Raw genomic sequence first — 27,477 nt, forward strand, 5'->3', positions numbered from 1 at the left:
GGGGCAGGGCTGAGGCGGTTAGCCCTGCCCCAATGCGGAAGTGCTCCCCCGCTTTACGGAGGGGATTTGGGGGTGAATGGACCCCCGTTAAGCCGCGGGATATCGGCGGTTTAGCAGGGGCACACATGCCCCTGCTATCTATGAGGTCTGAAGCGAGATTTATTCCCGCTTCAGACTCTTTAAACAAGAATTTTTATTCTCCCTGGCTAGCAACGAAAGTTCATTAGTAGTTTCATAGGTCCATTTGACTCCCCTGAATGGTAACTGAATTTCATCATCTGCTAATGGCGGAGTCTCATTACAGAGCTGATGCGCAGTCGCTAAGGGCAACGACTCTGCTGGTTGCGAACGTTTCCTGGAACGTTTACGCTTATTTCTATGTGAGACTTTAGACTTTGCTGCCTTAGGGCCTGTACACACTGAAAAACGCAGGCAAAAACGCAAGCGCATGCGTTTTTAAAGTGCCTGTAGTTTTAAAAACGCATGCGCTTTTGCCTGCGTTTTTTGTGCGTTTGCGTTTTTCTTGTAATTGCTGATTGGCTAAGGCCCCGTTCAGACTGCAGAACGCAGACCGCAACGCATGCGGACCGCAACGCGTACGAACGCACGCCATCCGCGTTCGTATGCGTTGCGTGGCTGATCCCATCACTGAAAAGTGAATGGGACAGCCATGCGTTTCTACAAAAAATGCGTGCAGCATGCGTTCCCGGACCGCACAGGTCCGGAACGCATGCAGTGTGAACATCAGACATTGCACTCTATGCAATGTCTGATGTCGTGCGTGTCGGCCACCTGCACGCGTTTCCAAAACGCGGCTGGAAACGCGTGCAGTGTGAACGGGGCCTTAAGAATCCTTTGTTTTTTTTCTAGTTTACATTTCAACAGGAATCAGGACATTGCAGAGTCTTCTGGGATACTGACTTCTGAAAAACGCAGGCAAAAACGCAAGCGCATGCGTTTTTAATGCGTTTTTCATGCGCTGCGCTTAAAAAAGCGCAGCAGGCACTGCGTTTGCGTTTTTTAAAAAACGCATCGCACCAGTGTGTACAAGTCATCACGATTTTCATTCTTTTTCAAAAGACCTTGCGTTTTTAAAAACGCAACGCAAGCGCAGCAGTGTGTACAGGCCCTTAGGCGATTTATTCACAGATGAAGGAAAGTTATCAGTACAACTATCTGCTTGCTGATCATTTTTGCAAGCAGTTAAAGGAACAGCTGATTGACAAGCTGCCAGGAGCTCATTAAAAGGGTAAGGCAAATTAGTTTTGCGCAGCCAGTTATGGATCACAAATGCTAAAAATTCCAGCGGTTTCTCTTTCAAATTGGTATGACCCAGAACATCATAAGCCCACTGAAACAATTTCCCCTTAAACAAGATATAAACTAGCTGGGGTGCCCACGTTGAAACGGGAGTAGCTTGGAGCTTGGGAGTGGCAAGAAACCTGGTACATTCAGAAAAAAACTCATTTTCTGTTTCAGAGTTAAGTTTCTCAAATTTCTTAAAGGAACAGGAACCATAATAAACAGTGTCATATTTTCTGGAAGTGTCCTCCACAATGGGGATTTGTAATGGGGATATTATAATGTTACGCTTGGTGGTATATCCTCCACAGTCAGCACGTAGTGTATATCCTGATGTGAAGGAGGTACACACGCCAGCACAAGGAACCAGGATATCCCCAGTTTAGTGAAGGAGAGGACTTACTCCAACAGGAGATGTGGCGCACAGAGCAGGCGTAGATTCGAACAGCCACAAACAATCCTTTCACTATAGTGGCTCAGCGCAAGGTAGCACTGAGCGCATAAACCAGAACTCAGAAGATCAGGACAGGTAACAGAATGAATGCTTGCTTAACTAGTCACTGCTAAAGTGACAGCAAGCGTCCATAACAAGACAGACTGGAATGAGGCAGGAAATGCGATTGCAGTGGTGGCGTGCCTCACAAGGACAGGACAGAATAGTCGGGAAATAGAGTCAAGAAGACAGACGTAATACACACAAATATACAATAGGTATGATTTCCTAGCGTATTACGATTACAGCTATCAATGAACTACAAACGACTAACTGACATATGTATATATCGGCGATAAACCGATATATGACATAAGCAAGGAACACTAACTAAGAACTGGAGCAGGACTAGGAAGGATTCGCTACTTCTACACAGAAGCGAGCGCAATCCACGCAAGGCAACAGGAACAGGACTGACTAGCTAAGCACGGGTGATTACGATACGCGCAACCTACCAAAACGTGCTGGAAGCTGACTGACTGAACACAGGACATAAACAGTTCGTGTACGTATATATCAGCGACACTGATGTATTAACATAACACGAATACAAGGAAAATAACAAACGTGCTAGTATGCATATATATCGGCGATGAACCAATATATGATGCAAGACCAGCAAAGTAACATTAGAGCTAGAAACACGATCTGGGGCCAAAGCAGCAGCAAGACAGGCTTATGCTGAAGCTATGATAGCCCGAGGAGCCCTGCAGGAAGCAGATCTTTATACTGAGGTCATCCAATGGGAGCAGACATGCAGATTCCCACACAGGTGAATGGTAATTATTCAATCCTGAGCTGGCCAGCACTGCAGAGCCACTGCAGATGGAATTAGCAACTAGTTTGAGTGCAAACCAAACTATGCAAGCAAATGCATGTAATGACATCAAAAACTGCTTGTCTTCAGTAAAACTGCAGCCAGCAGTACATGCTGCAGACGTGATCATAACAGTGAAGGATGAAACTTCATCTCAATCAGTAACTGATATCACATTTCCAGAGCAGGGACAAGGTCCTCCAGCACCCAAGGCTGAGACACCAAAGTGCGCCCCTCCATCCCTCCCACCTCAGCTGTCACACATGGATTGCTATTAGACTAAGAGGGCCACAGGGCCCACAACCTCCCAAATGCCTTAATATCTAGATATCTGGCTTGCAGTCACTGCTATGTATCCCCTTTTCTAATTTCTTTCTGCTTCATACACAATTAGGAATGACAGCTGAATAAATTGTGCGTCCCCTCCTACACTGCGCCCTGAGGCTGGAGCCTCTCCAGCCTATGCCTCGGCCCGGCCCTGCACCTTTCCCATCTTTACCTTTACTCGAATAGATCATCAGGGGGCCTGTATGGCGGATATTGTGGTGAAACCCCTCCCACAGTATGATGCCAGGACCTAGACAGTTTCCTGTCTGTGAGCATTGTTGCATTGTGGGAAATAACCGCTGTTTCCAACTGCCAAGCACCCAGTATCTCCCTCTGTCCATATGTATATCTATTAAAAAACAACCTTTTAGCCTATCACAATGTTAGTGAGACAGCAGATAGTGCTGTCTTTTTTATTGTCTGCCAGTATTAAGATGGTGACATGCAGGCTGATTTTGGATGACAGCATGAACAAATGACATGGAGAATATCAATCATTTTTTGATCTTTCTTCTGTTTTTTAGCTTTTAACTTTGCAATGTATTGATTTATTTTTTTCCCCTTTTCACAAAAGTTCCTCTTTATGCTATGCACACATGATAGGTGATACCCAGCCGAGATTGCTATTCAGGAGCACCTTGGCTAAGAATCTAACATGTGTACAGATGTCCTACAAAGTCACATAAAGATCCGGCTTGTCATGTACCGTATTTTTCGGACTATAAGACGCTCCGGACTATAAGACGCACCTAGGTTTAGAGAGCAAAAACCAGGAAAAAAAAATTACTAAACCTATGTGCATCCATGGTCCAGGAGTGTATTATAGACCTTTCTCCACAAGATGTACCTTTCTAAGTTACACTTCCCAGCTACACTAACCCCTGCTGCCCCCACCAACTATACTATATTACATCACAATTCACTTACTCCTGATACCCTCCCCTCCTCCCACCTCAGCACTATACTACACAAACCCCTACACCCCCCTCCCCAACTACACTAACCACTACAATGACCTTTCACATCTCACCAGCCTGGATGACCTCTTCACAAAGTAGTCACGTGGGGTGTGGGTATTCATGCTGTAAATTAATCTGACATCTGGAGTGGGAAGACAGCAGCAGCAGCCCGATCCAAAGTCCTTCTGAGCGGCATAGCAGCAGCGCTGTGTAACATGGCAGTACAGTATTTGTCCTGGCCGGGCCGCCCCCTCTCAGCGCATTAGCCTTGTGTCAGCGCGATTTAAACTTCTTGTGAGCGGTATAGCTGCAGCCGTAATGAAGATTGGCATTAAAGTACGCGTCCTGGCCGGCCCCTCTCCGTTCAGTAGCCCTGTATCAGCGCATCCAAAGTGCTTGTAAGCGGTATAGCGGCAGCCACGGTGATGTCCGGGGATGCTGCACGTGGTTGTGATCCTCATGTCAGCGCGATTCTAGCAGCGATGCACGGCTTCGGCCGCTATGGCAACAGTGTCCACGCAGGCTTCCGTATTGCCTTGGTGCCCTCTCATGACGTCATGATAGGGCGCCAGTAAACAGGGCAATACGGAAGCCTGTGTGGACACTGTTGCCATAGCGGCCGAAGCCGTGCATCGCTGCTAGAATCGCGCTGACATGAGGATCACAACCACGTGCAGCATCCCCGGACATCACCGCGGCTGCCGCTATACCGCTTACAAGCACTTTGGATGCGCTGATACATGCCAATCTTCATTACGGCTGCAGCTATACCGCTCACAAGAAGTTTAAATCGCCCTGACACAAGGCTAATGCGCTGAGAGGGGGCGGCCCGGCCAGGACAAATACTGTACTGCCATGTTACACAGCGGCTGCTGCTATGCCGCTCAGAAGGACTTTGGATCGGGCTGCTGCTGCTTTCTCCCCACCGCAGACGTCATTACATTAATTTACACGGCAAAAAAAACAAGCACCAGATCGGTAAGCAGTCACATTCGGACTATAAGACGCACCCACTTTTTATCCCCACTTTTGGGGGACAAAAAGTGCGTCTTATAGTCCGAAAAATACGGTATTTAATGACAGAGATGTCTGAACCCACCCAGGAACCAATGCTATCCTTACAGCTAAGTTAAAAGTTGGGGTCTTCGTTATATAATAATACATTCTCTTGTGTAGTCACATACACAGCACAGAGGTTCCCCAACCTCATGTGTAATATCCATTTACAGCAACCCCTCTTTCATGTGCAATTCCCTTGAAAAACAGGTGCCATTTACATATATTGCTCCCTGTTTGCAGCCCCTCTTGCACAGGAAGTTCCCCCACCCTTTGTCCATGTTTAGCTGTCACTCTGTGGGCCATAGACTATGTCACCTTTGCAGGAATCTCACTGTGATCAATAAGGAGAGGAACTGACAATGCACTGAGGTATGTGGATGCACCAACAACATATCTCCATGCTTACCATAGATCAGGTATGTTTTAATTTACTAGACCCAACATTTGGGGGGTAAGATAATTTTTACCCAACCATGTCATGTTGAACAGGCATGAAGTGCTTGGCATGTGGTTCTAAACTTGGAGTTTAGAAAAATATGGAAACATTTATGCAGATCTATTCTTGTTTCTATATTTCTGTTAGAGATTTTCTATACATACAGTACATAACACATTTGGATAAGATACAAATGTTCCAACATTTAATGGCTGCTGCCTGTTTTACTCTGCAAATAAAGCTAAGCCTGAACTTAATCCTCTGCATTACACTGGGAATATCTGCTAACTGCCATTAAAATCACAGTTTGATGGGTAATAAGAGCTTAGCCAAAGCTGTCTTTTGGTTTACTGTTTGCTTCAGTAAATTTTCAGCATTTTCCAATTTTCTTCAGCTAAGAAGACATGTATGCATCAAATTATTCCTGAAAGTGCATGTCCTCAGAAGACAGGATAAGCCATCAGTATAGACCGCTGCCAGTTTCCTCTGTTACCTCTGGCTGCTGACCACTGTGTAATCGCCAACATTAATCTGCCTCTCTGATCACAATGCCAATAGAAGTGACTCAATGGATAAAACACATGAGACTTTGGACTTTAATTAACAAGGCAAAAAGCAATGTACAAGTCCTAATTTTGTAAAGCAACAAATTAGAAATTACATTTCCGTGCATTCACAACTCATGGATAACTTTACATTTTTTCATTTGATTCCACTGTTGAAATGTATCTGCACTGGTCAAAACACACATGAGCGCACAAACTCATGGATATACACATAAACACCATCACAGACACACACACACGCGCGCGAGCGGTTTGCGCGTGTAAAGCATTACTCCGCGTGATAAATGAAGGTTTGCACACGATCACGTGCATGAAACAAGCAAACCTTTGTTTATCACGTGGAGTAATGCTTTGCGTGTGGCAGATTGTGTGATAACTGCTGTGATAGCAGGTATCATGCTTTAGTGAATCAACCCCTATGAGCGTTTTGAGCTTTTTAAAAATTGCCAGCATTTTTAAAAGCGCTGAAAAAAAGTGCTTGTGTGATGAATACCAATGTGAGTGTTCCCACATGAGTGATGAGCTTTCTTTCAATCGCAAACACGCCTCTTGCACCAATTTCTGAGCGTTTGCACAAATTATTTTAACTACTTGCCGACCGCTCTAAGCCAATTGGCGTGAACGCGGCGGCAGCCCCAGGACCAATCCATGCCGATTGGCGTGAAAAGCTTTCAATGAGGCTAGCAGGAGATTGCGCACGCCGATGCACACACATCTCCACTTAGAAGGTGAAGCGCTCCACCTTCAGTCGGAGACTGTTAGACTGCGAAACTGCCATCTAATAACCCTGTACAGCTCTGTGATCTAAGGCAGCGCTGTACTGGAGACAGCCGTGTCCCCTCTGCAGGCAGGAAAGTGAAAAGTAAAGCCTATGACAGCCGATCACACTGATTGGCTGGAAAGGGGAGGGAGGGAGGGGGGAATATAAAATAAATAAAAAGTAGGTAAATGTATTCAAAAATTAATAAAATAAATATTTATATATAAAATAAAAACAACTAGGGAGCGATCAAACCCCACCAACAGTGAGCTCTGTTGGTGGGGAGAAAAGGAAGGGGGGTGATTCACTTGTGTGCTGAGTTGTGAGGCCCTGCAGCGAGGCCTTAACCACTTCAGCCTTCAGTCGTTTTCACTTTATGCATCCGAGCAATGTTCACCTCCCATTCATTGGCCTATTTCTTTATCACTACTTATCACAACGAACTGATCTATATCTTGTTTTTTCCGCCACCAATTAGGCTTTCTTTGGGAGGTACATTTTGCTAAGAGCCACTTTACTGTAAATGCATTTTAACAGGAATAATAATAAAAAAACGGAAAAAAAACATTATTTCTCAGTTTTCAGCCATTATAGTTTTAAAATAATACATGCCTCCATAATTAAAACTCATGTATTGTATTTGCCCATTTGTCACGGTTATTACACCATTTAAATTATGTCCCTATCACAATGTATGGCGACAATATTTTATTTGGAAATAAAGGTGCATTTTTTCCGTTTTGCATCCATCACTATTTACAAGTTTAAAATTAAAAAAATAGAAATATTTCATCTTTACATTGATATTTAAAAAGTTTAGACCCTTAGGTACATATTTACATTTTTTTTATTGTAATTTTTTTTTTAATATTAAACATTTTATTTGGGTATTTTTGGGAGGGTGGGATGTAAACAGTAATTTTTTTCTGTAAATATGTGTTGATTTTTTTTTTTTACATTTAGTTGTAGTTTTACTTTTGGTCACAAGATGGCAGCCATGACTTTGTTTACATGACGTCACTCTAAGCGTAACATGTACGCTTAGAGGGACGCATGGGGGCGTTAGAGCCAGAAAAAGCAAAGCTTCCTAGAGAAGCTGTCGCTTTTTCTGCGGGGAGAGGAATCAGTGATCGGGCACCATATTCACTGATTGCCTGGCTAACGAACCGCGGGCCGGGAGCGTGTGTGCAGGCGCGCGATCGGCCGCGGGAGCGTGCAGACGCGCACATGGCCTCTTGGACGTAGCTAGTACCTTACTATAGCTATAGTCTAATGTCCCAAATGTATTATTAGCATGTATTTATATAGTGCTAATATCCTATGCAGCACTTTTCAGAGTCCATAGTTATGTCACTAACAGTCCTCGGAGGAGCTGACAATCTAGCCCCTACCATAGTTATACTATAGTATCTTACCATATTATTATTATGCCTTTATATAGTGCTAACATCTTATGCAGTTCCATACAGAGTGCATTGTCGTGTCATTGTCCTAAAAAGGCCTCGCAATCTAATCCTGCCATAGTCACAGTCTAATGTCTCACCAATAATTATGTATTGTAGCACTGACATCTTCTGCAGCACTTTACAGAGTATCACTAACTGTCCTCAGAGGAGCTCAGAATCACTGCCATAGCAATCATGTAAGACCAATTCTTGGGGTGTAACTAAATGAGGAATTAGTATGTTTTTATAATAAAATATAATCACCACAGCCTGCTTTATGACCAGTGATTTATTTATTTATTTAAGTATTTATATAGCACTGGCATATTACACAGCACTGTACAGAGTATATAGTCTTGTCACTAACTGTCCCTCCGAGGGGCTCACAATCTAGTCCCTACCGTAGTCATATGTCATATGTCTAGGGCCAATTTAAGGGAAAGCCAAATAACTTATCTGTATGTTTTTGGAATGTGGGAAAAAAACGGAGTGCCGGATGAAACCCACGCAGACACGGGTAGAGCATACAAACTCCTTGCAGATGACCCAGTGCTCCAAGGCAAGGGCACTAACCACTACACCACCATGTTGCCCTGTGATGCAGCTAATCATATCTTGTGCTACTACAGGATCTTCTCAAAAAATTAGCATATTGTGTTAAAGTTCATTATTTTCTGTAATGTACTGATAAACATTAGACTTTCATATATTTTAGATTCAAATACACACAACTGAAGTAGTTTAAGCCTTTTATTGTTTTAATATTGATGATTTTGGTATACAGCTCATGAAAACCCAAATTTCCTATCTCAAAAAATTAGCCTATTTCATCCGACCAATAAAAGAAAGTGTTTTTAAAACAAAAAAAAAGTCAACCTTCAAATAATTATGTTCAGTTATGCACTCAATACTTGGTCAGGAATCCTTTTGCAGAAATGACTGCTTCAATGCGGCGTGGCATGGAGGCAATCAGCCTGTGGCACTTCTCATGTGTTATGGAGGCCCAAGATGCTTCGATAGCAGCCTTAAGCTCATCCAGAGTGTTGGGTCATGCGTCTCTCAACTTTCTCTTCACAATATCCCGCAGATTCTCTATGGGGTTCAGGTCAGGAGAGTTGGCAGGCCAATTGAGCACAGTAATACCATGGTCAGTAAACCATTTACCTGTGGTTTTGGCACTGTGAGCAGGTGCCAGGTCGTGCTGAAAAATGAAATCTTCATTTCCATAAAGCTTTTCAGCAGATGGAAGCATGAAGTGCTCCAAAATCTCCTGATAGCTCGCTGCATTGACCCTGCCCTTGATAAAACACAGTGGACCAACACCAGCAGCTGACATGGCACCCCAGACCATCACTGACTGTGGGTACTTGACACTGGACTTCAGGCATTTTGACATTTCCCTCTCCCCAGTCTTCCTCCAGACTCTGGCACCTTAATTTCCGAATGACATGTAAAAGTTGCTTCCATCCGAAAAAAAGTACTTTGGACCACTGAGCAACAGTCCAGTGCGGCTTCTCTGTAGTCCAGGTCAGGCGCTTCTGCCGCTGTTTCTGGTTCAAAAGTGGGTTCATGCTTCCATCTGCTGAAAAGCTTTATGGAGATGAAGATTTCATTTTTTAGCACGACCTGGCACTTGCTCACAGTGCCAAAACCACTGGTAAATGGTTTACTGACCATGGTATTACTGTGCTCAATTGGCCTGCCAACTCTCCTGACCTAAACCCCATAGAGAATCTGCGGGATATTGTGAAGAGAAAGTTGAGAGACGCAAGACCCAACACTCTGGATGAGCTTAAGGCCACTATCGAAGCATCCTGGGCCTCCATAACACCTGAGCAGTGCCACAGGCTGATTGCCTCCATGCCACGCCGCATTGATGCAGTCATTTCTGCAAAAGGATCCCCGACCAAGTAGTGAGTGCATAACTGAACATAATTATTTGAAGTTTGACTTTTTTTGTTTTAAAAACACTTTTCTTTTATTGGTCGGATGAAATATGCTAATTTTTTGAAATAGGAATTTTGGGTTTTCATGAGCTGTATTCCAAAATCATCAATATTAAAACAATAAAAGGCTTGAACTACTTCAGTTGTGTGTATTTGAATCTAAAATATATGAAAGTTTAATGTTTATCAGTACATTACAAAAAATAATGAACTTTATCACAATATGCTAATTTTTTGAGAAGATCCTGTATACATGCTTCACTTAGACTCCATGGGGCAGTTGATGAAAGCAGGCCTTAAGTGGAAAAAAAGTACAAATCTGGCCGTGTTTTGTGATATCTGCATGTCATTGATATCTGCCTATCATTGGTAATATTTGCATGCCATTGGTATCTGACTGTTAATGCCAATATCTGCACATCTTTGGCATCTGCCTGTCCTGCTTGCTTAGTAAGATACCATGGAGTGTAATCACTAAACTGCGGCAAGCAGAATAACTTGTGTTAAGTCTTACCGCACGATGAGTTGAGCAGAATGCAAGACACTACATGCAATACATTACGCTCTACTCATGTGTAAGACTTTATGCACATTATTTTGCTTACTGCAGCTTAGTAAACACACCCCTATGTATTTTTTGAAATAAGTTCCTGTCTTTGATATAACCACACACTCTCATATGTGTGCAGCATGCCCCAAACGTGCCCCTTTTCTGGTGTTTAGACGTGGTCCAAATATTTTGATCTCCTAGCAGCACCTCTGTTAATATTTCAGAGGACAGCAATTGTTCAGGGCAGATTATTTCTTTTTTTTTCGAGTTTTATTTTGTAGAAATTATTTGTTTCATAAATATTAAATAAGTCATTTGCCTGTACTAAAGGCATATTGTGGTAAAATAGCACTAAATTGTAATAACTGTTTGTCAGGATCCCTTCTGTAGCCTGCCCTGTTGGTTACAGTTCCACTGCAACCAGGCAGTTCTGAATTTCCTGCATGCATATTGTTGCATAATATTGCTTGCATTTGTAATGAGAATCCTTTCCTTCTGCTGTCAGCTTGCAGCCTTCAATCAGACTAGCACAGGATTGAGTGATTATCATTCGGCTGTGTGGGAATTTGCATGTCTGCCCTCATTGGCTGATGTCCATAGAAAAGCCTGCTCCTCCTTTCAGATCTTGCCCTTCATAGCTTTCAGCTCTGCCTTAGCTGATTGCTGGGTCCTTCATGTGAATTGTGTATTGCATTGCTTAACCTTGTCTTTGTTGCTTGGATGTTCGCTGTACCCGCAGGGGTACAGTGAAGTCCTACCGATCGTGATAGCTTGGATTCTGCCATCACCACGTTGGTGACTGGTAGTATTCCTGCTGATCCTGTTCCTGTGGGCGTGACTGTAGCAGTGGTTGCTACTTGTTACACTCCTTCTTGTTTGTCTTGTACATGCCAGTGTGGATGTTTGCTATTGCTGGGGCAGCAATTAAATTGACAAACAATCCTCCTGTCTGTCTGTTCCTGCTAGTCTTGTTCCTGTGGATGTAACTATAAGCTGCGGTTGCTATTAGTTACGCTCCTACTTGTTTGTCTTGTCCATGTCAGTGTGGATGTTTGCTATCGCTGGGGCAATGATTAGATTGGCAAGCATTCTGTCTGTCGTCTGTCCTTGTTACTCAATGTGGTGGGCATCAGATGCTCAGTACTGCGGTCGCACTGTGCAACTATTGTGTCTTGTTTATTTGTGGCAGTTATCGGAAGCTCAGAGCGGTGGTCACTCTGAGCAATCTTGCTCCCTTGTCCATAGCTCCTAGTGTGATCTATGTAGCTTCCTCCACAAGAGCATTCCGCTCTACTACCGTTTACCTTCTGCTTACCCGTGTATGACCCTGGACTTTTCTGCACTTCTCTTTAGCTGCTAATTGGCTCTTGGTGGTATATCTGACTTCTATGTCAGCTTGTATGCCTTGCTCGCCTAAGTCCTAAATAGGGCCAGCTAGTGAAGTGCCAGGCAGGTACAGTTTAGGTGTCAGCTAGTGGTGTGCCAGGCAGGGACAGCTAGGTGAAGAGCGAGACCTCTAGCCTGCGGCATATACGCTGACTCCAAAAGTTATACCACCAAGCCTTACACTGTTATAATATACAAGACTGCTAGATCAGAAACATTGCAATAGTGTTCTCTTCAAGCCACTCTTGAAGGAGTTAGGATGTGCCTTGGGGTGTTTTTATACTTTCCCACCCCTAGGTTTAGTCTTCAGTGGCTTTGCTATAATAATAACTTGCTCAAAAATGTAGATATTAATTTCACTTTAATTATTAAATTAAAGTGTACTGTAAGTGTTTAGATTTTCAGATACTTTATTGTATTTTTTTTTCTTTGAGAAAAGTCATTTTTATCAACACTGAATACTGTACAACCATCTTAATTCTCCTTCCTGTCTTCCTTCCTTCCTTCCTTTCCTCCTTCCTTCCTGCATCCCTTCCTTCCCTCTTTCCTTCCTACCTTTCTTCCGTCCTCCCTTCCTTTCTTCTTCATTCCTTCCTCAATCCCTTGCTCCCTTCCTTTTCCTCCCTTCCTTCCTTCATCAAGTAATATCAAGTATGAAGAAATACATTTTGTTTTAAGAGCTATAGTATCTTCATGTACATAATTTGTGTCATTTGTTGTAGAGAAAATAAAATCTTATTTAAAAGAAGTAAAGGTTTATGCAGATTGTTAAATTGTAGCTGAAGTCCCAATTTCCTCCTGTGTTTAGTTTGTACTTGGTATGTTCCACACCATTTGGTATGTTCCGTATACATTTGTCATTTGCATCCACCGTTACTTATTGTACATTGGCTTAACCTCCCTGGTGTTCAATTTCCCCAGGATTTCTGTGCAAAGGGTAATCCAATTCATTTTCATAACCTTTTTTTTCCTGTAACTTGCTAAAATGTGTCAAGCAAGAGTGTAGCATACAGTGCAGGAAAGTATTGACGTGTATACTGTTCACAGCATGTTTTGTATTGGCATGTATAACTGTCAATACCGTTAGGGAGGTTAATATGTTAACAACTTCTAAATAAAAAATAACAGCAATAATAATGATGAATGTACATAACGTGCCTGCTTTACAATTATTATTGGTAATAAATATCATGCTTATTTTTGTCCTATACTGTCTAGTATTATTTTATGTGTTAGGTATTGGAAGTATATTGACAAGAAACTTTTAGTTTTGACTTTGAAAACTAATTTCATATCCAGAGTCTACAAAACCATACAAAAGCCTGCAGCACAGGTAGTCTAAAGAGAAGAAAGTTTAGAGATATCAAAGCAGTTTCAGTTGTTTTATATCCAGCACAACGGAATCACAGCACCTGTGGTGTTCATCCTTGAGCACTTTGTTCTTCAGGGGTTTGTGGGTGAGACCTAAGGAAAGTCAGAAAAAGATCAGATAATTTCAGCACCAACAACAAACCTAATCATTGCGACTGCAGGACATAACCACCATGACTACAAAGAGAGCTCACTATTTATCCCCAGCATTCACTCGGCCACCAGTCCTAATTTCTTTTATGGTTAAGAAATGTTCGGATGTAAGATGCCAGTTGAAGGGAATTTTGGGAACTACTAATGCCCACATTATTTTGGCTGATACTCATTTTTTTAAAGCTATTATCTTTTAAAAGCACCCTCTTTATTTATCTTAATTGTCTAAATCTGTTAAGGATCTTAATTAGACATATTGGGCCCTTTCAAATTCACCTTTTCTCTTAAAGGATACCCGAAGTGACATGTGACAAGATGAGATAGACATGTGTATGTACAGTGCCTAGCACACAAATAACTATGCTGTGTTCCTTTTTTCTTTCTCTGCCTGAAAGAGTTAAATATCAGGTATGTAAGTGGCTGACTCATTCCTGACTCAGACAGGAAGTGACTACAGTGTGACCTTCACTGATAAGAAATTCCAACTATAAAACACTTTCCTAGCAGAAAATCGCTTCTGAGAGCAAGAAAGATAAAAAGGGGAATTTCTTATCAGTGAGGGTCACACTGTAGTCACTTCCTGTCTGAGTCAGGACTGAGTCAGCCACTTACATACCTGATATTTAAGTCTTTCAAGCAGAGAAAAAAAAAAGGAACACAGCATAGTTATTTGTGTGCTAGGCACTGTACATACCCATGTCTATCTCATCATCTCACATGTCACTTCGGGTATCCTTTAAGTTTTCTTCTTGGAGATAATTTTGCATCTTTTTGTTTAAAATAACTTGTGCACTCTGCAATTGAAAAAGTACCAAAAAGTAGGTGAGACGGTAATGTCAAAAATATTCTGAGTATGTTCTTGCCTGCTTGTGGCTTAAAAGGCAGTTTAGAAAACCGAGAAGAAAAGGTATATTAGATAGGGCGTATTATAGGGTGGGTCAAGGAGTTACTTGCAGGAAAAATGTTTTATGTCTTCTATGTGTAAAAGGACAATGTACCTGGAAAGGAGCCTCTACACAAGGACTTCTTCTTGACCCAGACTTTTTTGTGACTTGGATAAAGATTCATAATGAAACTATGGTGAAATTGCTATTGCTCAACAGATAAAGATAAAAAGAAAACATAAAATAAAAAGATGTATAGCATTTTATACTGTATACTGTAGAACACACCATGGGTAGGGCCGGTTCTAAACACCATCACTGGTGAGAGATCACCATAGCCAGTCAGAGGAGAAGCTTTGGCATGCAACCATTCAGGCAGGAGTGCTGGTAGCACCCCAGCCAATCACAGCCACCCGCTGCTACTGCTGGTTGCTCTCAGATGTCACTGCTACTGATTGAGTGAAGGGATTGGCCCAATGACAGTGCAGTGGTTCCACCCGCAAGTCCATCGGCACCAGGTAGACGCAGTGAGTGGATGTGATTGGCTGGTCTGGTGCCAGCACCCCTGCCTGATTAATCGTGTGCCAAAGCTCCCCCTCTGACTGGCCATGGTGATCTCCCGCATGTGATGGGGTTTTACTGTAGCATGCCTCGAAAAGAGGCATATATTGACACCTCACCTGCTTATGATGTCATAGGGAATGGCGGCAGGTACCATTGATTGAATGAGGACATTAATTCAGGGATGCATAGATGAGGAGGGTAGTGTGTGTGCCAGGACAGCGGGCGAGGGAGTGGAGAGGAGGCAGGCACCAGGTGGCCCAAACTGTTTCTCCAAATGCCGCCCCCCTAGATTTTGCTGCTTGAATCACGTGATTCAGGTGGCTTCATGGTAGTTCCGCCCCTGCCCACAGATGCTTTCATACCACCCATACACATGCATACAGTTCCACTGCTGGCGTTTACTGCAATTTCTTGCTCATCTGGATTCCATGATGTTTATAACATCATTCTGAATTTTAAGTAAATGTAAAATTCTACAGTAGAGGTTCACCTACATTTATCTCGCTACTCTATATATGACGTTAGATAATTTATTTGATAAATAAACCAAAAAAAAACAAAAATATTATCCTTTGGACTAACTTGTATAAGAGAGTGTGTGTCAGGGGCATAACAATAGGAGCTGCAGCCCCTGCACCCACGGGATGGCCCGCCTCCCCCCCTGGGACCCACTCAGGGCCGTTTTAGGGGGCTGGAGGGGTCGCATGAGGGGAAAGCCATGGCCTCACATCGGCGGGGAGGGGAGACGATCCCCCCCTCCCTCACCTCGGGCTTTCCCCTCTGCACTCCCCTCCAGCTTCAATAAGTGTGTGTGCAGGCGGCGGTCAGCAGCAGATATACATACCTTTCTTGCGTTCCACCGCGTATGCTCCTCGCTCTAGTGGGGAGAGCACGAGGTGAGGGAGGGGAAGGGACCGTACCCCCTCCCCGCCGATGTGTGGAGGCCATAGCTTTCCCCTCATGCTGTGACCCCTCCAGCTCCCCAAATTGTCCCTGAGCGGGCCCCAGTGGTGCCCATCAGAATATCTGCAGGGGAGCCTGGTGGCACCTAGTTATGCCCCTGGTGTGTGTAACTTGTTTTGCAGTCTTTTGTATGCACAAATATTGAAAATTCTAAAGTTTTGACAAACACACTATCATCACAATACTGCTGGTATTCCTTCACCATCCGACTCTTTCTTTACTAGCACACACATGATTTTGAGCCAGATGATCTAAGCAGAGCAGTGGCTAACACAGCTGATGGGGAGAGGAACAGATACATCACCTTCAGACAAGTACCGGTCCTGCTCAATATTATACTTATAGTATACAAAACAGATTCAGAATGTACCTGATTTTCAAAATTTGCTGAGGGCTGTGTCACAAGTGTTTATTTTAAGGACCAGGCTTGGTTCTAATTATATTAACTTTTGGGCTGATTAAACATTTTATGGAGCAAATTGCATTTTTTGGGATGAATTACCTGATGACAGCATATAAAGAAAGCCATAAGCCATAAGAGTAACACCTATTCCAGCATTGCTATCAGAGGGGTGATTAGTTAGAGCTGTGCAAGGTACCACTCTCTCTTGACCAGTGAATGGACTTGAAGTATTTCTCTTTCTCATTCACCAGGGAGACAAAATGATTTCTAGCTGGGCTGCTGCATTTCTGTATTTTCCTTTATCTTATTATTTTTTCTTCTTTAACAGAAGTAAAACTGATATATTCCAACAGCTGCAACATTCAGATACAGTTTGCACCTGAACATATTTAAAATTGTATGAAATGTATGAAAACCTCTATTTTTTTGGCTCGGTTTAGGGATCCTGAAGAGAGCATTTAGAGATAGAAGTCTAAGTTCTCCAAGTCTAACACGCTGGGAAGAGTGCAATAAGTTATTAAAGACATAGCAACCTGTTTGATGTGCTGTAGCACTCTGTAACTTACGAGTGAATGAGCTAAATTACAGAGTGCTGAAATATTTTAACAGCTTTTAACATGGTTTATGAAGAGGTGGTGTTTGTCACTAATGTTATTCACAATGTCATCATAATGTTAATACAATTAAATTGGAAAAATAATCCAATTATATCAAATTTTCTTAAATTTTGCCTCAGCTGCTAAATGTTTCCAAATAAGAACATGATTACGGTAACTAAATTTTCATGAAGCAATAATTTAATTTGGTTTCTTCTGTGTTTTTTCTTTTGTTTTTGTTTTCTTTTTTTAAGGCGACCATCAGAGTATCCAATTTTATCCTGTTTAACTTTTGCAGCTAAAAGCCTTGTTTTAAAATGTTGATCACAAGACTTTAGGCAGAGGCATAGTTTCAGCACGTTTTGTAGGTGGGGCTAATGCAGCTGCAGCTGATTTGACGGCATCCTGCTGAAAGTCTATCAGTCTCAGCTCACAGTTAACTGATTAGGTATTTTAATTGCATGCCTACTCATTCATCTGTACTTAGGAACCCAGATTAAAGTGGACCCAAATTAAAAATACAAGATTTCAGAAATAAAATCTATGTTCTAAATTATAATGATAAATAGTAGCCGTTTTTCAACTGCATGATGACAAATATAAAATATTTTACATTTAATGGAGGAACCCCTCCCTTCCTTTCATATTGCCGGGATTTTTCCTCCTCCACCTCCAAAAAATGATGCAGCAATTGTGTTTTGGGTTAAATATAGGTGGTATCAGTGGCCTATGGCACCCTGACCTGGTGGTGGGAGCTGCACAGGCAGCAGGAGCAGGGCAATACAGCAGCAGCAGGTGTAACGTGTGCCAGCAGCATGCCGGAGGCCAGGCCACTTGTCACTTGTCACGTGGCACTTGCCTGGCACACATTCCACCTGCTGCTGCTGCATTGCCCTGCTCCTGCTGCTTGTGCAGCTCCCACCGCCAGGCCAGGGTGCCACAGGCCACTGATACCACCTATATTGAACCCAAAACACAATTGCTACATAATTTTTTTGGAGGTGTCTTGGCTGAAAACTGTCATGTCCCAGTTGTGCGGTTGGACTTTGGACACAATGTGGGCTGCGCGACCGCTGTCTGGAACCTAGGCCTAATGTTAATTGCCAGCCATTTTTTTTTTTGGGGGGGGGATTTGAAGTCCCCACATCACCAATTAGTGTTCCCCTTTGCAAAATAATGATGATACATGCCTCATTTACTCTAAAACCCTTTTTAAAGCTCTTTAAAGGGCACTTCCGGTTTTTCTATACAGACATTCGAATAGGTCGGATATCCGCGGATAATGCGTCCGGATATCCGCGTGAACGCGGATATCTAAAAGGCCGGATTCAGATATCCGAACCCAATCCAGATATCTGGATCCGGTTCGGATATCTGGGTATCCGAATCCGGATCAATTCGGATTTTAAAAAGTACTATTCGAGCATCCCTGATCATATGAAACCTTTGGTGATGGGTAGGAGAAACACGGTCACAAAACGGTCACTGAAAACCGGTCACAAACAGTTGAGTATCAATGCTAAAAGCATTGAGACAACTGATTAGGCATTTTAATCACATGTGTCCTGCCTAGTATGTACATAAAAATGGTTGGGGAGTACGTACTGCTAAAGCATAAAGCCTACACTCCATAAATGTAAATGCTACTTGTAAACAAGAGGCATCTCTACCAAGGAACACAGTGCTGCAAATCAGCAGCTGGCAGTACTTATAACCTTTCAATCCAAAAGAAAATGCTTTTGAAGAGGCTCTTGCATCTGATGAGAAAGAATCTGGTTGGTATATGGATGGATCAACTACAATTATTTTGAAAGACTAGCTTTGGATTGCTTTAGAGTGTGGACAGCATTTTGTGCAGAAATAGGTAAAATAGCAAGCAGTATAAAATAATAATTACTACCAGGGATGGTCGTAGTCAGCCAACTTCGCTATGCTGGAACTACACGTAGTTTTACGCAATTACGCTTTGCCAAACTACGGCTTTGAAATCAAATATTCGTTTCGTATGAATTTCGTAGACTACGCGTTAAAATACGCAATTACGCGTAGTGCGAAGCGTAGTGTATGCGGATGCTTATGCCCGTATACAAAAAATTTTACGCATTAATTCCTCTCTTAATGCTTATGCTGGTAACTCTTCTATGCGTACATTCCCCTTTTCCAATGCGTAAATTTGTAAGCATACACTCGCACGCGGAAAATTAGCCATGAGTAACGCATTCGTAGTTCACTACGCAATACACATGTTAACTACGCATAGTAGGCGTAAGCTACGTGTAGCTGTACTTCGCTACGTGTAAATTCGTAAGCGTAGTTTTGAAACTTCACCTACGAACTACGATGCGTAGATGTGAACTACGATGCGTAAATTCGCACTGGCGTAGTTTCTGCTCATCCCTATTTACTACAGGACAGGATGATACTTATCTGAGTGTTAGAACATCATGATTTGTATTTATCATGATTATTTGTATGCTGATCTTTTTTTTATTTTTATTCCCACAATTTGATCCCAGTCCTGGAATAAGAAGATGATGCTGAAATGCTAGATATTTTTTTATGCATTTCGAGGTCCTCCCAGAGTGCAAGATCTTACATAAGACTTTCTACATCAAGTTCATTTAGATGCACTGCTGACAGAATGAATTCATGAACAAAACAGATGGTTGCTATTTGGGATTGCATCTAGGTCTATATGAAACCATTTCTGTTGCCATTGGAAGAGTTGCTTAACCAAACTATAACCGATGGAGATTTGTCAGGGGGAGAAGTTCATTTAGACGCTGACTTTGGCAGGTGTCTATATGATGCCGATATACGTTATCAGAAAAAGAGCAACAAGGTGGTGAGTTTAGCACAGGTATGCAGCTAAAACTACACAAATGGGTATTAGTAGCCGATCATCTATATTTGGACTACACAATTGACTATTGGCAAGGCCGTTTCTAGACTTTTTGCTGCCTGAGGCATACTTGTAAGGATGCGCCCCCCTCCCCCAACTTGGAATGATTGCACAGCAACCGACAGTTTACTCTGCTTCATTTAATATTCTCACGTGACATGCTGCAGCTCAACATAACAGCACACTGGCTGGCTGTGAGTCTGTGACAAACAAACTGCTCACCCTCAGCCACTCCATCCCTCCTCAGTCAGGACATCAGTGCCACCTCCTTCCTTTTGCTGTGCAAGTCAAATGAAACACTGCTGCTCTCCTGCCTTCCCCATCCTCACTCACTGTCAGACTCCTCACACAGCACAACAAGCGGCTTTTCCCTAATAGAGGGAGGAAGACACCGAGAGCCCACTATGGTGCAGTATGTACTGAAAAGTGAATTGTAACTTTGTGTAGGGTGAACACTGCTACATCTCACCACACTCCACGACAGTGCACGACCTGGTTAGCAAATCCAATAGTCACAAGCAAGAGAGATGGTCCGCACTTGTCAATGAAGGTTTCCTTTATTATTGGACATATCCAAAACATCCGAGGCAAACATCAGATAGCTGACATGTTTCGGACTAACCGTCCTTAAGTGAATTGTAGGTGTGTGAATGTGGAGTAATACTCACAAGTCGGGGTTACCTTCCAGGTAACCACTGTATAGGCAGGTGGGGAGATTAGGCCTGTCCCCACTCAGGACTAAGAAGTCGCTCTCTGTAGATCGGAAAAAGGGGCCAATTCCCCTCCACCAGGGGTGGACACAATATTGTAAACAATGTTACAGAGGCGCCAGAAGTATAAAAAGAAATAAAATGTTTAAAAGGCAGGGAGGTCGTTGGTGGACTTACCTCCCCGATGCAGACACAAGAAAATGTCGGATTTTCGACAGAAAAAAACTTTTTATTTACATACTCCAATAAACTGCAACGTGTTTCGCGGGTTTTACCCAGTTCATCAGGCTATAGGTAGGAGCAAAAAAACACTGTGGGACAGAAGAAACAAAGCCACTAAATATTCTGTACACTATGTCTAAAATATAGTTTTTTTGTTGTTTTTTTATATAAAAAAACAAAAACATTTGACAGTGTATTCCTTTTAAAATTATTCATTTACAAAGAAGTGCCCATCCGCAGTATTCTAGTGTATATATATTTTTGTTTTAAATAGGGTGATATCCAGAACAATAAATGGTGGTGATTGGCTATTTGAAAAAGTGGGGGAGTTGTGAAGGAGAGAGAGAAAAATGGGGGAGAAAATAAGTGTGGGAGGTTTATGTTGGTTGTCAAATTAGCGCTAACAAAGGTATCAATGAAGGAAAGAAGGAAATACATAAAGAGATGCAATGTTAAATAACTCACCTTGTGAACAGCTTCAGTCAGCTTAGCGCCTCTGTGCCTTGCCGCTGTTCTGCTGTTCAAGTTATAGTTTAGCTAATAGATTAATTGGCTCCCATTATCCAATTGGAAACCTTCTCTTACGGGGTGTCATATTTGAGCGCCTGTTTGTTATTGTGAAGGTAAGGCGTCGCGTCCTATGACGCTATACGCTTACGTGGTTAGACTCCAGGGTGGTTCCTGGAATGGGCAATGGTAGAAAAAGCGGATCCGCTTGTTTCCGGATCGCGCATGCGCCGGGGGGGGGGGGGGGGCGGAAGTGCTAGTGCCGCCATTTTCAATTAGGGAAAAAGGGCAAAACGGCGCTACTACTAGTGAATAATGAGGAGACTCTGAAAAGGGAACACAACGGGGGCGCTCTGGATTGGATGGTGTTTGGGAAAAATAGTATAGTACGAAATAAAAAGAAAAAGTACACTGGGTTTACCTATAGTTGCATTGGGGGTGTATTGTTAGTGTGGTAGCGCGTTGTCATAGTGACCAGGACGCTAGTCACTTACTAGTTTGTACTTGTATTAAAATGTTGTGAATATGCCTAAAATTCATTTGGTGGAATAAGAAAAATTAAATTACATGAAAAACAAATAGGTTATTATATAAAATATCAGCATTTGGTTAAAACATTGAGACCATTGATTATCCTCATAAGAAACATACTTTTGCATATAATAAACCCCAGAATGCTTTGTAACCATGAAACAGGATCGAGAACTTCCTGATCTATAAAACAGAAGGCATGGGAGGTATGTATGGGTGAGGGGAGGTCTTTTTTTGGGGGTGAAATAAAAAAAGGGGGGGGGGGGCGGGAAGGAGGGGGGGGGGGAAAGCTGGGAAAGAACTAGGAAAAACAAAAAAAGGAGAGAATACATATCTTCAATAACAGTATCAGAGAAACACGTGCAATTTAGTAAATCGTTCCAAAGATTATATAAAAAATAGTTAAAAAGGGATAAAAAGAGAGGGCCAATAAATTTTTTTTAAAAAATAACTGTATACATTTTTGGTTATTAGTAAATTTTCTCCAGCTGCTCGTTTAGACCGGCTGGAGTTAGAGTTTTCAAAATTTGAATCCAGTACATCTCACGTTTCTTTAATTGTTCAAAGGTATCGTGGCGTGCATTGGAAACTTGTTCTATTAAGGTGATGGTGAACAGAGCAGGATTACTGTAGTGATGTGAGGTGAAGTGTCGTGACTAGAGTTGGGCCGAACCTCCGATTTTAGGTTCGCGAACCCTGTTCGCGAACTTCCGCGAAAGGTTCGGTTCGCGAAAAAGTTCGCGAACCGCAATAGACTTCAATGGGGAGGCGAACTTTCAAAGTTTTAAAAAATTCTATCAACTGGAAAAATGATAGAAAACATGTTTCAAAAGCTCTAATACCTGGAGCCACACCTAAATGAGTGAAATACACATCACTGCTGGAGGACCCGCCCACCCTCCCTCCTCCAAGCAAGGTCCTTTATACCATTTGCCTGCCTACACTAATTAGTTATGGGACAGCTGCTACACACTCTGCTAGGGAGATTTGAATTTCCCTCTTCCCTCCTCCCTCCACCCTCCACCCTCCTCCCTCCACCCTCCTCCCTCCTCCCTCCACCCTCCACCCTCCACCCTCCTCCCTCCACCCTCCTCCCTCCACCCTCCACCCTCCTCCCTCCACCCTCCTCCCTCCACGCTCCACCCTCCTCCCTCCACCCTCCACCCTCCTCCCTCCACCCTCCTCCCTCCACCCTCCACCCTCCACCCTCCTCCCTCCACCCTCCACCCTCCTCCCTCCACCCTCCTCCCTCCACCCTCCACCCTCCTCCCTCCACCCTCCTCCCTCCACCCTCCACCCTCCACCCTCCTCCCTCCACCCTCCTCCCTCCACCCTCCTCCCCCCCCCCTTTTTTTAAATACCCCCCAAAAAAAGACCTCCCCTCACCCATACATACCTCCCATGCCTACTGTTTTATAGATCAGGAAGTTCTCGATCCTGTTTTATGGTTACAAAGCATTCTGGGGTTTATTATATGCAAAAGTATGTTTCTTATGAGGATAATCAATGTTTTAACCAGATGCTGATATTTTATATAATAACCTATTTGTTTTTCCTGTAATTTAATTTTTCTTATTCCACCAAATGAATTTTAGGCATATCCACAACATTTTAATACAAGTACAAACTAGTAAGTGACTAGCGTCCTGGTCACTATGACAACGCGCTACCACACTAACAATAAACCCCCACTGCAACTATAAGTAAACCCAGTGTACTTTTTATTTTTATTTCGTACTATACTATTTTTCCCAAACACCATCCAATCCAGAGCGCCCCCGTTGTGTTCCCTTTTCAGAGTCTCCTCATTATTCACTAGTAGTAGCGCCGTTTTGCCCTTTTTCCCTAATTCAAAATGGCGGCACTAGCACTTCCGACCCCCCGGCACATGCGCGATCCGGAAACAAGCGGATCCGCTTTTTCTACCATTGCCCATTCCAGGAACCACCCTGGAGTCTAACCACGTAAGCGTATAGCGTCATAGGACGCGACGCCTCACCTTCACAATAACAAACAGGCGCTCAAATATGACACCCTGTAAGAGAAGGTTTCCAAATGGATAATGGGAGCCAATTAATCTATTAGCTAAACTATAACTTGAACAGCAAAACAGCGGCAAGGCACAGAGGCGCTAAGCTGACTGAAGCTGTTCACAAGGTGAGTTATTTAACATTGCATCTCTTTATGTATTTCCTTCTTTCCTTCATTGATACCTTTGTTAGCGCTAATTTGACAACCAACATAAACCTCCCACACTTATTTTCTCCCCCATTTTTCTCTCTCTCCTTCACAACTCCCCCACTTTTTCAAATAGCCAATCACCACCATTTATTATTCTGGATATCACCCTATTTAAAACAAAAATATATATACACTAGAATACTGCGGATGGGCACTTCTTTGTAAATGAATAATTTTAAAAGGAATACACTGTCAAATGTTTTTGTTTTTTTATATAAAAAAACAACAACAAAACTATATTTTAGACATAGTGTACAGAATATTTAGTGGCTTTGTTTCTTCTGTCCCACAGTTTTTTTGCTCCTACCTATAGCCTGATGAAGTGGGTAAATCCCGCGAAACGCGTTGCAGTTTAATTGGAGTATGTAAATAAAAAGTTTTTTTCTGTCGAAAATCCGACATTTTCTTGTGTCTGCATCGGGGAGGTAAGTCCACCAACGACCTCCCTGCCCTTTAAACATTTTATTTCTTTTTATACTTCTGGCGCCTCTGTAACAGTGTTTACAATGCTTTTCCCTAATGATGACCTCTTCACCTTGCTTCTCCTCCTACTCTGACTCCATGCTGTTAGTGTAAACACAGTACAAACATGCTGCCCCTGTACACTCTGCACCTGATGCAATGTTTCACCTTACTTCATGAGAGAACCAGCCCTGGCTATTGGTAGCCAATCTGCATGTAGTTTCAGTAGCCAATCAGCTACTACTTCAACAAAAAATGCAGAAGTATGAGCGCCAGGGGGTTAGTGTTAGGCATTAAGAGCAGAGGCATAGCCAGGGTTTTCAGTGCCCGTCAAGGATATGCAACATGCAACAGAATGTGGGCGTGGTCCTGAGTGGAGTCGAATGTACATGCAATTAGCAGTGGTGTAAGTAATCTGTCCAGCAAAATGTTGGTTAAAGCCCTCTCTCCTTAAATACAAAAAATATTGCCCAAAAAACGAACAAAAATAATCAAATAAATAAACATAAACAGGCAGCATATCACATAATTAGGTAGTGTTCTTAAAACACAGCCAGGCAGAGTTACCTTACTTGTATGCTGGGCTGGCTGGCCTGGTTTCTATTCTGGGTGGCCTGATCCTGGGCTGCCTGGCCTGATGCCAGGTTGGCTGACAGTCACCTACCCAAAGTATTCCCTGGTAGTCTTGTGGTCCCCCATCCCCACATATTATTCCCTGGTAGCCAAGTGGTCCCCCATAGTGCTTCCTCAAAGGTTTCCCCCTCCCAAGGTAAGTATCAGTTTTTTTCTGATATTAAAACTTCAAATCAGCTGTGGATAAATAGTAAACAGTAATCACAAACAACAGCATAAAGCAAGCCTGTCACAAACTGAAGAGTAGAAATGGTGCATAAGGTGAAATAAATACACAATTAGAAGTTGACTTTAGTAAAACAAAATGCATGTCAAAACAGCCAATATTTTCTGAGATAGCCTGATGAAATCAAAGGCAAACTGAAAACAAAGGTGAAGTGAGTTGCCTTTTGGTAAATGAGGCCATCCATCACCTTAATGGACCAATAGCGAGGGCAGAAATCTCTAGAAGTACAGTATTGGTTATTTTGACCTGCAATCTTTTTCATCATAAACTCTTTCTACTGTATGGATTTGCTATAAGTTCACTTTAATAATGTAAACAGTACATGAAGTCTACTAGCACTTATGACAAATGGATGTGTGTAAATGTGATTGTTTTTGGCACTTGTTTTCATAGTTTCTCTTCAAGTATTATGTCAGTTTAGACTATTGATCTGTAATCTACATTCTACATGTAATAATAGTTGTACATGATTAGTGTTAGATGCTCTGTTTTCACAAAATAAGGTTTTCTGCAAATGTTTCCATACTTAGAAAAAAGAAACCAGGCAAGCAGATCACTGAAAATGTCCCACAACCTGTCACAATTACCCAGAAGTTATTATAGTAGTGTGGGTCATTTACTGATTTCTCACCTCTAGTCAATAGAAAGCTAGATACACAAATTGGATGACACTCTGTTGAGGCGAACATTAAAGAGCATCTTGGTAGATAATATAGTGTGTGTAATGGAGCCCCCCCAACATTGTCTAAAGATCTGTTATGCCGCACCTTTAGTGACAGTGATGCCCAACTGACCCCTGAGTGCAGTGCTATCCCCCATCTCCATCTACTGGAAGGTGCCTTGTCATGTCCCAATTCTTTCCTCCATAGCAGCATCAAAGTTCCTAGCAAACTATTGATGCATCTGTACAGCACTCCGCCCAAACTGTCACCTGGAGAATCATGGCAAAATGACACCCTGTGTGTGTATGAGGAGTATTGCAGAAGTTTCCCGCACCTCCCTTGCACCGGGGTCAGCCTCCACTTAGCTGTAACGGAGGAAAACATACCCGATGTGCATGCCTTCTGATGCAGACATACTACATTGCTCATGCGCAGTATGTTCGCTTGGGCTCCCCGCCGACCTCAAGTCTAGTGTGTGCGCGCACCGGGTACGTCTTCCCAAGCACAAGCAGACTGTGAGAGAACGCGGAAAAGCCGCCGCGTGTGCTGCTGAGGAGGCGGCTGATTCCGCGTCCAATGCAGCGGTTTGCACGCGGAAGCGTGCGTCTGGTAATAGAACAGAACGCGGAAAAGCCGCCGCATGTAACAACGGTAAGGCGGCTGGTTCCGCGTCCAGCGCGGCGGTTTGCACGCAGCAGCATGTGTCTGGTGTGGCTGAGTCTGTTAGTGCACACAGGCTTAGGAATACATGCGCGCGCGCTGAGAGGCAGAACTCTTATAGTGGGCAAGGATAGGTCAGCTGATCACGCCGATCAGCTGACTCCAGAGCAGGATACTATTGGTTGATCAATTAGGGGTGGTGCCGGAGAGCACTACTCCATATATAGTTACTGCTGGCCAATCTCAAGTGGTCTGCCGTTGCGAACACTACGTGGAAGCACTCAGACCTTAGTCAGATCCAACAGTGTGTTTGTACCAGGTGGACCTGGGAATTCACACTGAGCCAGATTACTTGTATTGTGATTTTGTTTATGCTTAGACTAGTTCCAGGGTGTAGAGACCACGGACCTCACACCCAGACTAGGGAACTTGTGTTATCAATCTGTTATACTTTAGACTAGTTCCAGGGTGTAGAGACCACGGACCTCACACTCAGACTAGGGAACTTGCATATCAATTTGTTATACTTCAGACTAGTTCCAGGGTGTAGAGACCAAGGACCTCACACCCAGACTAGGCATTGTTGATATCTGTTATGACTTACTGCTTTCTTGACTATCCCTCTGATCTCTGATTCAGTACCTCGCATATCTGATATTCCGTTGCCAGACCCTGCTTGCCTTGGATACCGAATCTGCTTTCTGTCTTTGTACTTTATTTGTCAGTCACAGGGCCGGGCCG

The sequence above is a fragment of the Hyperolius riggenbachi genome, chromosome 1 (genome assembly GCF_040937935.1).
Source record: "Hyperolius riggenbachi isolate aHypRig1 chromosome 1, aHypRig1.pri, whole genome shotgun sequence".
In the NCBI taxonomy this organism is placed as follows: Eukaryota; Metazoa; Chordata; class Amphibia; order Anura; family Hyperoliidae; genus Hyperolius; species Hyperolius riggenbachi.